At 36.0% G+C, this 13,056-nt stretch overlaps 1 pseudogene; it reads right to left on the bottom strand.

The window, feature by feature from the left end:
• Positions 1-6,699: 6,699 nt before the first annotated feature.
• On the bottom strand, positions 6,700-12,507 carry LOC148586653 (uncharacterized; annotated as a pseudogene).
• Positions 12,508-13,056: the final 549 nt, after the last annotated feature.

Here is a 13,056-nt window from a genome sequence, read left to right as displayed (position 1 = left end):
CGTGGAAGATTACCAACTTATGGAAAATATTATTATTATTATTATTGTTATTCCAGCCTAAAATAATAGTAGTGGTAAGACAGCTATGTGACAATGTCCGTCCGTCCCATGGCGGTTGCGTGCGCGCGTGACTGTGTGTGATTGGGAGTCTGGGACGAGGGTTTCCACTTTGCAGTGATGCAGTGAGTAGTTTCTACTTTCTACCTTCTACTTTCTACTATTTACCGTTTTCCTTTTGGGACCTTTCGCTTCGCTTGGAGTGGTAAATTAATTACTAAAAAATCAAAGACAACAATGCGGACATCAGTACCTATTGGCGATTGGCTATTGGCTATTGCCTCCCCGCATTTCTTAGCAACGAACCTGGGCCGTTTTGCTTATTTTGCCTTCACCCATCCACTCATTGGTGTTCGGCCAATGGATGAGTTTTCAGTTTTCACCGTGCCACCACAATTTGCTTACAAATTCTTTTCCCTGTCACTCTTGTAATTGATTGCTTATCTATTGGTTCTTATGTTAGTATTTGACTACATACAGTCATACAGATACAATTGGGTGCATCAGTCACGGTGATTGCTATTTTTCTTTCCGTTAATTTCCAAGCTTTCTCCATCTGTTACGTTAATTTATGAGTATGGATTTAGTTGGTTTTTTTGCTCCTTTTCTTCAAATTCACTCTAATCAATCCCTTCGAATAATGCACATATATTTTTTTTAACATTTTTAGTTGTTATTTATTACCTAAGAACTCAAAAATATTGGTTTTTTATAAACTCAAACATGTTATAAAACATTTAGCATATATTAGAGTGGGTTAAATAAAATTTTCTAAAAAATTGTATCCGTTAAATTTGGTTCCTACTTTTTTCTAATTTAGCTGCAAGATTTTGATGCTCCATTTAGTTGTTAGGAAGTTCAGCAACAAGCAAGAAAAGTGGGAAAAGAAGATCAAGTTGAAAGGGTGATTGAACAACTTTTTTAAAACTCTTGCTCCTTCAAATCACTAAATTCTTTTTAAATATTTTATTGGGGAAAGTCCACGAACCCCCTAAAATTACTATCCAATTGATAATTTATTTTTTTTTAACTTTCAATTGTGACAATGTTTCCCTCCCAAACTACCTAAAACTGTCAATGTTCCTCCCAATGACAAAACTACACTTAATAAAATAAAAACAAAAAATGCTAAAACTATATATAAAGAGAGAGAAATGATAGAGACACAATTTTGGCCCAACTTTTCTCTTATGTGGTCATTTTTAAAAAAATACATATATATATTTTTTGTAACAAAAAATAAAATTAGTAAGTAATAACATCCTAGTTCTTTTTTTATTTGGTATTTTAGAAAAATGTTTTTTTTTTTCAGAATAATGACCTTTTTTTTGAAAAAAAAAAATGACCCGAGATGGCTCATTTTTTGGTGGTTATCCAATTACCGTTATTTTCAGTTATTCGGTTAGCAATTTTAAACTGTTATTTAGCAATTAGCCCTTAGAGTACTAACAGCAGATATCCTATATGTCATTTCCTTTCTTATGTTTAGGGAAAAAAATTTTAAAAAAAAATAAAACAAAAAACCACAAAAAAAAAATACAAAAATACAAAAACTTACTCCCATCAAATTCCTTACATTTAACAAACTCTCATGGGTTGCTAAAGTGTTTCCCAATGTATAGGGAATCAAAAGTGGTTCTCTGTACATTATTTTCATATAAAATATTTATCTTTTCTCTCTCATCATTCATTATTTTATTTTTAAGTAGAAATTGTGTTAGAATTTTGTGAAAAAAATGAAGATAGATAAAAAAACTTATATTTTATAAAGAAATACTATTTTAATGGTATAAAAAAAATGTAAAAAAAATATTATGAAATATATTTTAATAGAAAAGCAAAAAATTATTTTGTGCCATGAACTAAGAGTTCTCTTGTACACCTTTACCTGATGCGCAGTGGCATGCGGCAGCCTCACCATCCTGCGGTGAAAACTCACGGTACCACCATTACCATGTGCTTTATAGGTAATTAATAAATTCTTTTGGTGTTTTGAGATAAAGCTATTTATTGGTTTCATTATAGGGGCGGTGCTCATAACTTGCTTTAATTATTGTTATGGTAATGCAACATTGATAGGTGAGTTGTGAGGCAAGAGGGACCCTCTTGTTTTCAATGGACCCAAAAATAAGCTTTTTCAGTTTTTTTTTTTTAAAAAAAAAAAATTGCTATAATGCAATAAAAAGATAGTTTTTTACCCATAAAAGTTTAGGTAACAAGATGTCATAAGTTCTATATGTAGTTGTTGTGGCCCCACCCACCAATGGGCATGTAACTTCTTGCCACCTAGGACTTCTATAGATCAAAAATAATCTTTTTATTGCACTATACTATATCTCAAAAAAAAAAAAAAAAAATAGGATCCTTTCTAGTCCATAATGGATTAGAGAATATTTAGTTCATAATTGAAATTTCTTCTTAAAAATTATAGTCACAAATACGACACCTGTCTCACTACAAAAAAAAAATTATAAAAAAATAATATTTCAGATTAAAAACAATAAAAAATAATTTTTTTTTTTTAAAAAAAAAAAAATCATCTTGCCCATAGTGGGTGGCCGGACCACCCCATTTTAGCTGGGGGTGGCTCTGGCTTGAGAGCCACCCCAATGGCCAGCCATGGGTAGCCGGACCACCCCCTAAAGCCAAACTTCAAAAAAAAAACTTATAAAATGTTTTTAAAAAAAATTGTTGCCACCCCCAAGGGCCAAACAATTTTTTTTTTTTTTTTTTAGATCAGGCCCTTGGGGACCACCCTTTATATATATATATATATTATTTTTTTATTAATAGGACAAATGTTCTATTTATGGCTTCAAAATATTTTTATTTAAGAGATTCTAATCATTAACTAAATATTCTCCAATCCAAAATGAACTGGAAATGATCTTATTCAAAAAAAAAATGAGCTTATCCACTTGAACAATGATTTTTGGACGTTGGATAAGAGCATTTTTATAATTGTATAGTAAACTAGAGCTTTCAAATTTAAAAATATTATTTTAGGAAAAACTTTATTCCAAGTTTTTTTTTTTTTTAAAAAAAAAAAAAAAATTCTTCCAAAAGTGTGTTTAGACATTTTTTAAAGTGAAGAAATAAAAATAAAAGAAGTACTTTTGAAATTTTTTACCAAAATAAGTTAGCTTTTTGTTTGGCACAATTTTTTTATCAATTAAAAGTTTTTTTCTTTTTAATCTGTCTAACGCAATTCAAAATAGGCTTTAAAAGTACTAGCACAACTTCCTTAAATCTCATTATCTTCCTTTAAGTGTAGGAAAATCTCTTAAAAATTTGGATTGGGATCTCTCAAGCTTTTCTAAAATATGAGATTCACATATTTTAAAATTGAAGTCATCCATTTCATTTAACGGTTTAAACAAATGCAAAAATTTGTATTAGCGAGATGAGTGGATATGACATGTTGAACACTAAAATTAATTGGATTAACATATTTTCTAAAATATGAGATTCTCATATTTTAAAATTTGAGCCATCTATTTCATCTAATGGTTTAAATAAATGCAGAAATTTGTGTGTTACTGAGGTAATTAATTTTAGTTTTTAATATGTCAAATTCACTTACCTCGGTAACATAAACTTCTGCATTTGTTTAAACTCTTAAATGAAATGAATGGGTCAAATTTTAGAATATGAGAATCTCATTTTTATAAAATATGAGGGAATTCAAATCTAAAATTAATTACCTCAGTAACACACAAGCCTTCACATTTATTTCGATTGTCAAATAAAATATAAAAAACATATTTGAAAAAATGTGAGGGACCTCGATCCTAAAATTTTACACGAAAGAGACTCTTTTGGTTGGTGTTCCCTATGAGAACTTTAACATTATTGTTATATAAAAATGTTTTATCATTTCTCTCTTTACACTATACTTTATTTGAACAATATTTTAATTGCTTTTCTTTCTGCTCTCTTTCTCTTGTAATTTAATTTAGTATAGAAAAAAGAATAAAGAAAAGTTACTGTAGAGTTGATCTAAATGAAAAATAAAATATATTTTGGTTTCATACCTTCAAGAAAAAATTAAGAAAAGCTAATGCCATTATAGTCGGAGACTTGGAGCTTATTTCATGAATGTAAGCCTTTAATCTCAAAATAAGAAGTATCCATCTCTCATCAATAGTTTGAATTAAGGTTCTTTCAAATTCATTTGAACCAAATAATATTCAATTAATTATATTAAAAAGATATTTTTGTTTCTTAAAAAAATAAAAAGATAAAAATTAATGTAATCATCCGTCACAAATTGATTAAGAAACAAGGGGAAAATGTAGTGAGGAATACTTTGTTAATGTAGTCACAGGTAGAAGCCCAAACCAAACACACTCAAGATCCCGTAGAGCACTCCTTGTAGACTCATCAAAATTATTTTTTAATTATTTTATTGAGACAATTTAATTAAAATGACTTAAATGTTTTTTTTTAATTTCACTACTTTTTTTTTTTTAAAAAAAAAAGGGTAATGAAGTAAATAAATATAAAAATTAGAGAAAGAATAAATAAATTTTTAAAAAATAATATTAATATGAAATAGTGAATGTAAATTGTTAAAGTAGTAAAGGCTACTGTGTGAGTGTCTCTTAAAGAAAAAAAAAAAAAAAAAAGTGAGTGTTAAAATAAAAAAATTTGAGTAAAATTTAATGACACTGAATGCTCTTATGTACTCCAGCCCAAAAAGTGCAGAGCAAGAGATGCGACTCATGCGACTGGTGACAAATGAAAAGGAGAGGGAGGATGCTGTGCATGGATAGACGTGCCCTGTTCTGTCTGTTTGAGGGTAGGTAAGAGGGAGGTAGGAGTGAGGAAAAGGTTGGAGAAGGGTCCCACATGACATTAAAACATGTGGCTGGTCTGCCAACTGCAGCAAATAGTGTCAACCTGAGCACATGCCCTCCATTTTATAAAAACCATCTCCCCCCCTGGAAATCATATAATATCTTCTTCTTCTTCTTTTTTAACATCAAATCATATATATCGTCCAATCTGGATTCTGGATATGAATCAACTGATGGGATGGAATCCGGTATTAAGGATTGCATTGCTAACACCTTCTGAACTGGCCTCGTGTCTTGTATTCCATCCAGCTCTATCCAAGCTGCTGCACCAACCATTCATTCATTTCTCCTCTCTTGCATTCTAAAATATATGCATGCGCTATTTCTCTTTCCCCTTTTCTTTCTTTTTCAATTATTGATTTGGGCTACCTAATGGACCCTCTTTCACCATAATAAATAAATAATAGTAATCATAAATCACAACAGTAATTGAAATAATACGGAGTAAGGTTTTTGTCATATCTTACAACATTACCCACCTTTTCCTAAATTTAAAAATCCTTATTTTTAAAGATATTATACATCACAAGAACATGTACAAGACTGCCAGCCATCAAACATGTTTAACTTTTTATCTTTCTGCAATTGTAAAAGCCCCATTATTAGTGCCAACATTATTAACAAAGTCCTCCTTCCACTTTTTTACTTTTATTTGCTTCTTCTGTTTTGTTCTGGCAGCAAGAGATAAGGACACAGGTTTCAACTAAAACATGTGGCATTAATGTTTTCACAGCTTTCAACGCGCAATTTTGGGTTCAGATTATGTTCAAATCATCTTACGTGTCCCAAAATCTTCACATGTCTTTTCAGATTTTTGTTATCGGATTTTTATTTATTTTTTTGGTTCGTCCAAGCATGTTAATATGTTATTGGCTGTCCAGTTGTGTTGTGAGGCTGTTGGTTGTTAATGTGGCACATCACTATTGCCATTGGAGATGCGCTAAAACTAACCAAACTTACATGGGACATGCGCCCTTCCTGTTAGTAGTCACTCTCAAAAAACGCGTTCTGCCCATTTTACCACGCCCACCTCAACTCTTACATTTAAGTCGGGGTGAGAACGCCTGCGGCTGCGGGTAATAATTGTCTGTATATATATATATATATATATATATTTTATTTGTTATTCTTTACTTTATGTGGTTGAGGATGATGATGAAGAAGATGCAATGGGTTAGTAATAGACGGGCAAGGCTTGGTGCGGTCCAACTAAAATACTAAATTATCAGAGTCTGCCGTAGTTTGGAAGTTTTAGAATTTTATGTTTTTATTTTATTAAGGTTAGTTTGGTTATTAGAAAAATATTGATAATTTTTTTGTAGTTTGAGAAGGATATTATCACAATTAAAAATTTGAAAAAAAATATTATGAATTGAGTGATAGTTTAAAGGGTATATAGACTTTCCCCTTTATTTTAAAATAAAATAAAAATATTGTCTTCATAAATATTTAGGGAGTAGTGTTTTTTATCGGCATCAAGGGAAAAGGTGGGTCTATGTTGGGAATTATGAAAAAATAGTTTCTGGGCTTTTTCTTTAATGTTCGGGGAAACTTTGTGTGGACCATTACTCTAAGACATTAAAAGCCCAAGTTAAATTGTTACTGCTAGCGTGGTTTATGGATTTTCTTCCACCACAATTACGGATTGAAAATTGGACCCACAAAAAGAAAGCACCCAAAACAAATAATTTTTTTATTTTTATTTTTTTATAATTAAATAGAACTGAAAAATTAAGACAAAACAATATCTTTTTTTTAAAAAAAAAAAAAAAAAAAAAATCCCTCAAATTTCGTACCAATTCCTGGTAAATGATTTTTCTCCATTCCTGTAGAAAATCATGAGACAATTTGAATCTATTCTACTAAACAAGATATTAAACCGGAGGTGAGCTACACGTCTTTTCACAATATCAGATTAGGGCGTTACTCAATCACTCACAAACCATGTTTATTGAGACCACCGAGGTATTAGTCGAGTTGGTAAAGCAGCTGAGTGTGCAATCTTTGTCCTTCTTTCTAGTGGTCGCATGTTCGAACCCGCTTGAGATAGTAATTACGTGAACCAGATGTTATTAAGAAGATGCTTTATTCTTTTTTTTTTCTTTTTTCTTTTTTTTTCTAATTGAAAAGGGAAAAAGGACAAAAAGGGAGGGTCCTTCCCACTCTGGATCCGGATGGAAGAGAGAATGGAGGAACCTAAGGGAATGCTACCAAAAATAAAGTGGGTAGCGGCCCATTTGGCTAACGCATGTGCACGAAAATTGACACATCTAGACACTTTCGCAGCATACCAACTACGAAAGAGGTTAAGTTCAATACAAATATCAGAAATAACATAAATAAAATTCCAAGAAGAAAAAAGAGCTGGCTGATTCACTGCTAAGATCACCAGGAGAGCATCACCTTCAAGAGCAAAAGCATCCAAACCAAAAGACCGAGCCAACCGAGTAGCAAGAAGAGCAGCCAAGGCTTCTCCCAAAAGGACATCTGAGGAATGGAGCTTCAGAGTAGCAGCAGCTAAAATCTCCCCAGAAGAGTCACTAATAACTGCTGCAGCAACAGCAAAATTGCCTTTAATGGCAACATCAAAATTCCCCTTTAAACAACCCACAAAAGGAGGAATCCACAAGGAAGGAAGAGAAGCCTTCTTCCAAGCCGAAAGATGAAAGCCCAAATTAGAGTGAAGATGCTGAGTAACCTTAGCCGGATCAGGGAGGAGAGCCTCATGAACCAATTTAATTCTGGAAAACCAAATTAGATCCAAAGAGAGGGCAGCAAAAAGCTGAAAATGGCGAACCTCAGCACAAGGAATAGCCAGCTTTTCAGCTGGGTACACCACATCAATAATCCACTCGTGAATAGGTTTGGACGAAAAAGCAGAAATCACATTTGGCCATGAAGAGCTACTCCAAAGAGAACAAGCCAGATTACACTCCAAGAAAATATGGGTCAAGGTCTCAAGAGGACCTTTACAAAAGGGGCACACCCACGCATTAACATCATCAGAGACAACAAACCTACCAATATTAGCCCTTGAAGGAAGCAAATCCCAAGCAATCTTCCAAAGAAGATGCTTCAAACGAGCTTGAAGCTTGAGGCCCCAAAGAGCCTGCCAAATTGCCGGAGAGAGAGGAGAAATTCTGCTAGATGGAGTCAAAGAAACTTCACGAGCAGATTTCACAGAGAAAAGGCCAGAAGGAGATGGTGCCCAAGTCCATTTATCTGCTGAACTAACCTGAGAAATATGAATGCTGAGGATGCTTGAAACCGTAGAAGGAGAGAAAAGATCTCTTAAAAGATCCACATTCCAAGAACGCTCACCCGGGAGCATAAGATCAGCCACAAAAAAATTTGGAAGCTCCGTAAGAAGAGCATTCGGCCTGGGCTTAAAATTTGGTTGGGAAGGAATCCAACGAGAACTCCAAATAGGAATATTCACACCAGAAGAAATAGACCAACAAGCGCCCTTCTCCACCACCTTCCTATTTTTCATCCACCCTTTCCAAAGCCAAGAAGAGACAGGATTATAAGGGGCCTCCAAAAAAGAAAAACCCTGCTGCAAATACTTCCCCTTAAGGGCATCAACCCAAAGAAAAGGTTCATTTGAGGTCAACTTCCAACCAAGCCGAGCCAACAAGGAGCTGTTAAGAAATTCCATTGAGCTAATACCTAGCCCACCCAAGCTCTTAGGCTGGCAGATCCTATCCCAAGAAAGAAAAGAGAGATTATGCCTTTTTTCTTGAGGGAAACCCCACCAGAATTTTCTCAAAACCGAATCAATCTCAGAGCAAAGAGACTTGGGAATAAGAAAGAGAGACATAAAGTATGTAGGGATGGCATTTAGCACTGATTTCACAAGAGTGGTTCTTGCAGCCTGAGAAAGAAGCCTAGCTTTCCAACCCGTCACCTTGGCAAAAATCCTATCTTTGAGCTCAGAAAAAGAGTCCTTCTTATTCCGAGAAATAAATAAAGGAATCCCCAAATACTTGGCACGAGCGGGAATAGGAGCCAGCTTTAGAACACCATTAACCGAAGCCTTAACAGCAGGCTTACAATTCTTACTAAAGAAAATAGCAGACTTGGCTTGATTAATACATTGTCCAGACTAAAGCGAGTACAAAGAAATGCACTTGAGAATAACATTAGCTTCTGCCAAATTAGCCTTGGAGAAAATCATAACATCATCTGCAAAAAATAGATGAGAAATTGGAGGGCTCAATCTAGCAATTTTAATACCATGGAGAGCACCCAAATTTTCTTCCCTTAATAAAAGCCTCGAAAGGATTTCAGAGCCAAGAATAAAGAGAAAGGGAGATAGAGGGTCCCCTTGCCTCAAACCTCTTGAAGGAAAAAATTTGCCAAAAGGAGCACCATCAAGAAGAATGGAGAAGGAGGAGGTGGTAATACATTGGCTAATCCAATTAATCCAAGTGGGCTGGAAGCCAAGAAGCTCCATAATTTTCAAAATAAAGCTCCATTCCATAGAGTCAAAGGCCTTTTCCATATCCAATTTCAAAGCCTTAAGACCTCCATTTCATCTTTTCTGTCTCATAGAATAGAAAACTTCATGCGCCAATATAGAATTATCATGGATAGATCTCCCTTTCAAAAATGCAGACTGCATGGGAGAGACAATTTTATGAAGAAGAGGTTTAAGCCTATTAGCCAAGATTTTTGAAATAATCTTATAGTTGAAATTGGTAAGACTGATAGGCCTAAATTGATTCACATTTGAAGGATTATCCACCTTGGGGATGAGAGCAATATTAGTATGGTTGAACTCTTTTAGCAAAAAACCTCCTCTAAAAAAAGATTGCACTGAGGCAATAACACTAAGCTTCACAATAGACCAGTAAGTTTTGTAAAAAAACCCTGTCATACCATCAGGACCAGGAGCTTTATTAAGACCAAGATCAGTGATAGCCGAAAAAATCTCCTCTTCAGTAGGAATTACACATAAAAGCATATTATCATCATCAGTTATCACTTTATCCACCAAACCAGCAAGATCATCATCAACAGAAGGGTGAGAAGAAGTAAAACGAGAATGAAAATGATCCACCAGCAAAGAACCAATATTCTCCCTACTCATAACACTGACCCCATTATCAATAAGACAAGAGATGGAGTTGTACCTACGACGGCAAGCAGTAGAGGCATGGAAAAATTTAGTATTAAGGTCTGTACAAGAAAGCCATAACTCCCTTGATTTTTGTTTCCACAAAATTTCCTCACGCAGGAGTTGCTCTTGAAAAGCCTTCTGAAGAACCACTTCTCTGGCAGCACTGCTAGAGGAGTGAGGAGAGGCTTGAATAACTCCAATTTGGGCCATAAGAGATTTAATCCGAGTCTGAATATGACCAAAATGGAGAGTGTTCCAAGACTTTAAAGCTGTTTTTGTTTTCTTCCACTTCCTGCTCAACGAGAAAGCTGGAGAGCCTTCCACCTCAACCAACCAAGCTTCCGCTACCACTGAGTGACTATAGCCAAGCCACGATCCAATCTTTCTCTGATTTTAGCACTACCAGAGCGACAGTTACTCCAAGTAAAATTATTACCAATAAAGCCCAAATCAACAAGAGCATTAGAATGCACAAAATCAACAAAATCCATATGCGAAGTAGACCCAAAATTTCGACCCCCACACTTATCAGCAGAAGACAAAATCGCATTAAAATCTCCCAACAAAAGCCAAGCTCCACCAAAAGAGCTTCCCAACGCAAAAAGGTTGGACCAGAGAGCAAAACGATTCTGTACAGTGTGAGGAGCATACACACAGGAAATTAACCAAGATCGATGAGGAGGATCAGAAACCACCATGCAGGAGATGTGGTGCTGATCAAGACTAACAAGATCCAAAGAAAAGCCATATTTCCTAGTCACAAAAAGACATCCACTTAATCCAACAGGAGGAACTTGAAGCCAAGCAGAGAAACCCAAGCAAGAAAGAGAGTTCTAGAAACGTGAAGATAGAACCTTAGTTTCAGACCAGAAGAGAACATCAGGCCTGTGCTGCCTAATCAGGGCTCGTAAGGAACGAATTGTCGGGGCACAAGCCAACCCCCGGCAATTCCAAGCCAAGATTCTCATTGAGGTGGTGGGGGCTGGATGAAACCAGCCACCCCATCCAAAAACAAAGCACCTGAGGAAGAAACATCCACTTCCTTATCACCCAATTCCCTTCCATCACCAGCACCATAGGACGAGCTAGAATCAGTCTTGGATTTTTTGGTAGGGTGGGGATGAGAGCTAGGAGTGAAAGAAGAAAGTGAGGCCGATTTGTGGTAAGGGTGAAAACGTTTTTTAGAGGAGATAGCGAGAGGATATTTTGGAGGTTTCAGAAGAGTAAGGGAAGGGTATTTTTCAAAAGGAGGGTCTGCCTTAGTAGTAGAGGGGATAGTTACAAGAGAATTTGAAATGGAAAGAGAAGTCAACAAAGGAGTTGAAACACTAGTAACAATTGGAAAGTTGGTCACTAACGAACTAGTTAGAGCAGGGGGGGTGGGACCAGAAGACTTATTGGGATTGGACCACAAGCTATTAGAAAGTTTGAGCTGTAGGTTGTTTGCAACATGGGTAAGCATTAATGAGGGGAAGGTAGGGTTCAACTGAAAGTTGACAAGAGGGGACTTTTCCATTGATGCGGAAGTGAGGGAAGGTAAGGGGTTGGTGGTGATGGGATTTGCCAGCTTTGCAGGGGAGGGGACACTTGAACGAGTTGGACTGAGTTGGCTTGAGTCACCAATACTAAGAACCTGTATTGACTCACCAGAGTCGGGAACGTGAGCTTGAGAAAGAATCCCAGACGCTGCCGGAGAAGCTTGAGACAGAGCCGGAGAGATATGGAGGCTTTTAGGAGGTAGCAGCAGCTCCACTCGATTAGCATAAGGAGATTTTGCTTTTAGTTTGGGACCAAAAATTCCAGAATCAGGAGAACGAGGAATAGCTGGACAAGCAAAAGAAAGATGCCTAAGCCTACCACACGCATAGCAAAACTCAGATAATCGTTCATACTGATAAAAAACTTGAGCTGGTGGCTTAGGAGGACGTTGTAAAATAAAACCCGGATTCTCAAGAAGCTTTTCCTACAAGGCTTCATATTATCCATGTTATCAACTTCAACCAGACCTCCAAGACTATCTGCAATAATCTTAGCATTGGCCACCGTCATTTTATCAAGAGGAAGTCCATGCACATGTACCCAGATCGCTGCCTTCGAAAAACCAATATCATCAAAAGTTTCATCATTTTCCCACCGCTTCAAAAATAAAGGAGATCCATTGATGTTCCAAGGAGAGTTATTGAGAACCCTAGAAAGATCCTCTAGGTCTTCAAAGGTAAAAACCATTTTGTTATCCTCTGTATCCTCAGTGATGAGAGACTTCACAAACTGCCAAGCTTGCAGAATGTTCTTTTTTATAGCAGTCTTGGACACAGTTTTAAGGGAAATAATCTTCCCAACTAAGGTGAGAGAGGGGGGGAGAGACTGGTTGATGGGATGATCACCCAAGATGGGAGCAGAAGGTTCAGAATAGTGAAGAGCATTTGTGTGAGAGATGAGAGCATTTATTTCCAAGTTAACGGAATCCATGGAGAAAAGACCAGATGAAAGAGCAGCAAGAATAGCAGAGACGGAGCAGAAACAAGTAACAAGAGGCAAAGGCAGGAAGAGGATGAACAGAGTTCAGGAGAGCTCTACGAGAGAGCAGATTCTTTGACTGATCAAGTAACTCAACTCCAGAAATTGATTACTTCTGAATCAATTTACACTTTGGTGGATTTGTAATTGCGGATTTACCTTCTCAGGCAGTAGCTATGGCTCAAACCGGACATTCCACAGCAGATTGGAACCCTAATGGTCACACCCAATGGGAAAAATCTACACTGGTTGCCCATTCCCATCATTTAAAAAAAAAAAAAAAAAAAAAAAAAAAACCATGTTCATTGAGAGTTGGGAGAAGTTAGTTAAAGTTAGGGATGCGCAAAAACCCTCCCAATCCGCTCCGATCCACCCAGATTTAGTTGTTTTTTGTGGAAATGGGTTGGATTTCTTTCAACCTGTGCGGGCGGACGAATTTCGGATAGAGAAAATTTTGGGCTGCGAGTACCCACCTCGCCCCGCTTTAACCTAAACCTAATA

The sequence above is a fragment of the Corylus avellana genome, chromosome 4 (assembly GCF_965113065.1).
Source record: "Corylus avellana chromosome 4, dhCorAvel1.hap1.2, whole genome shotgun sequence".
Lineage (NCBI taxonomy): Eukaryota > Viridiplantae > Streptophyta > Magnoliopsida > Fagales > Betulaceae > Corylus > Corylus avellana.
This window is presented reverse-complemented; position numbering and strand designations above follow the sequence as displayed.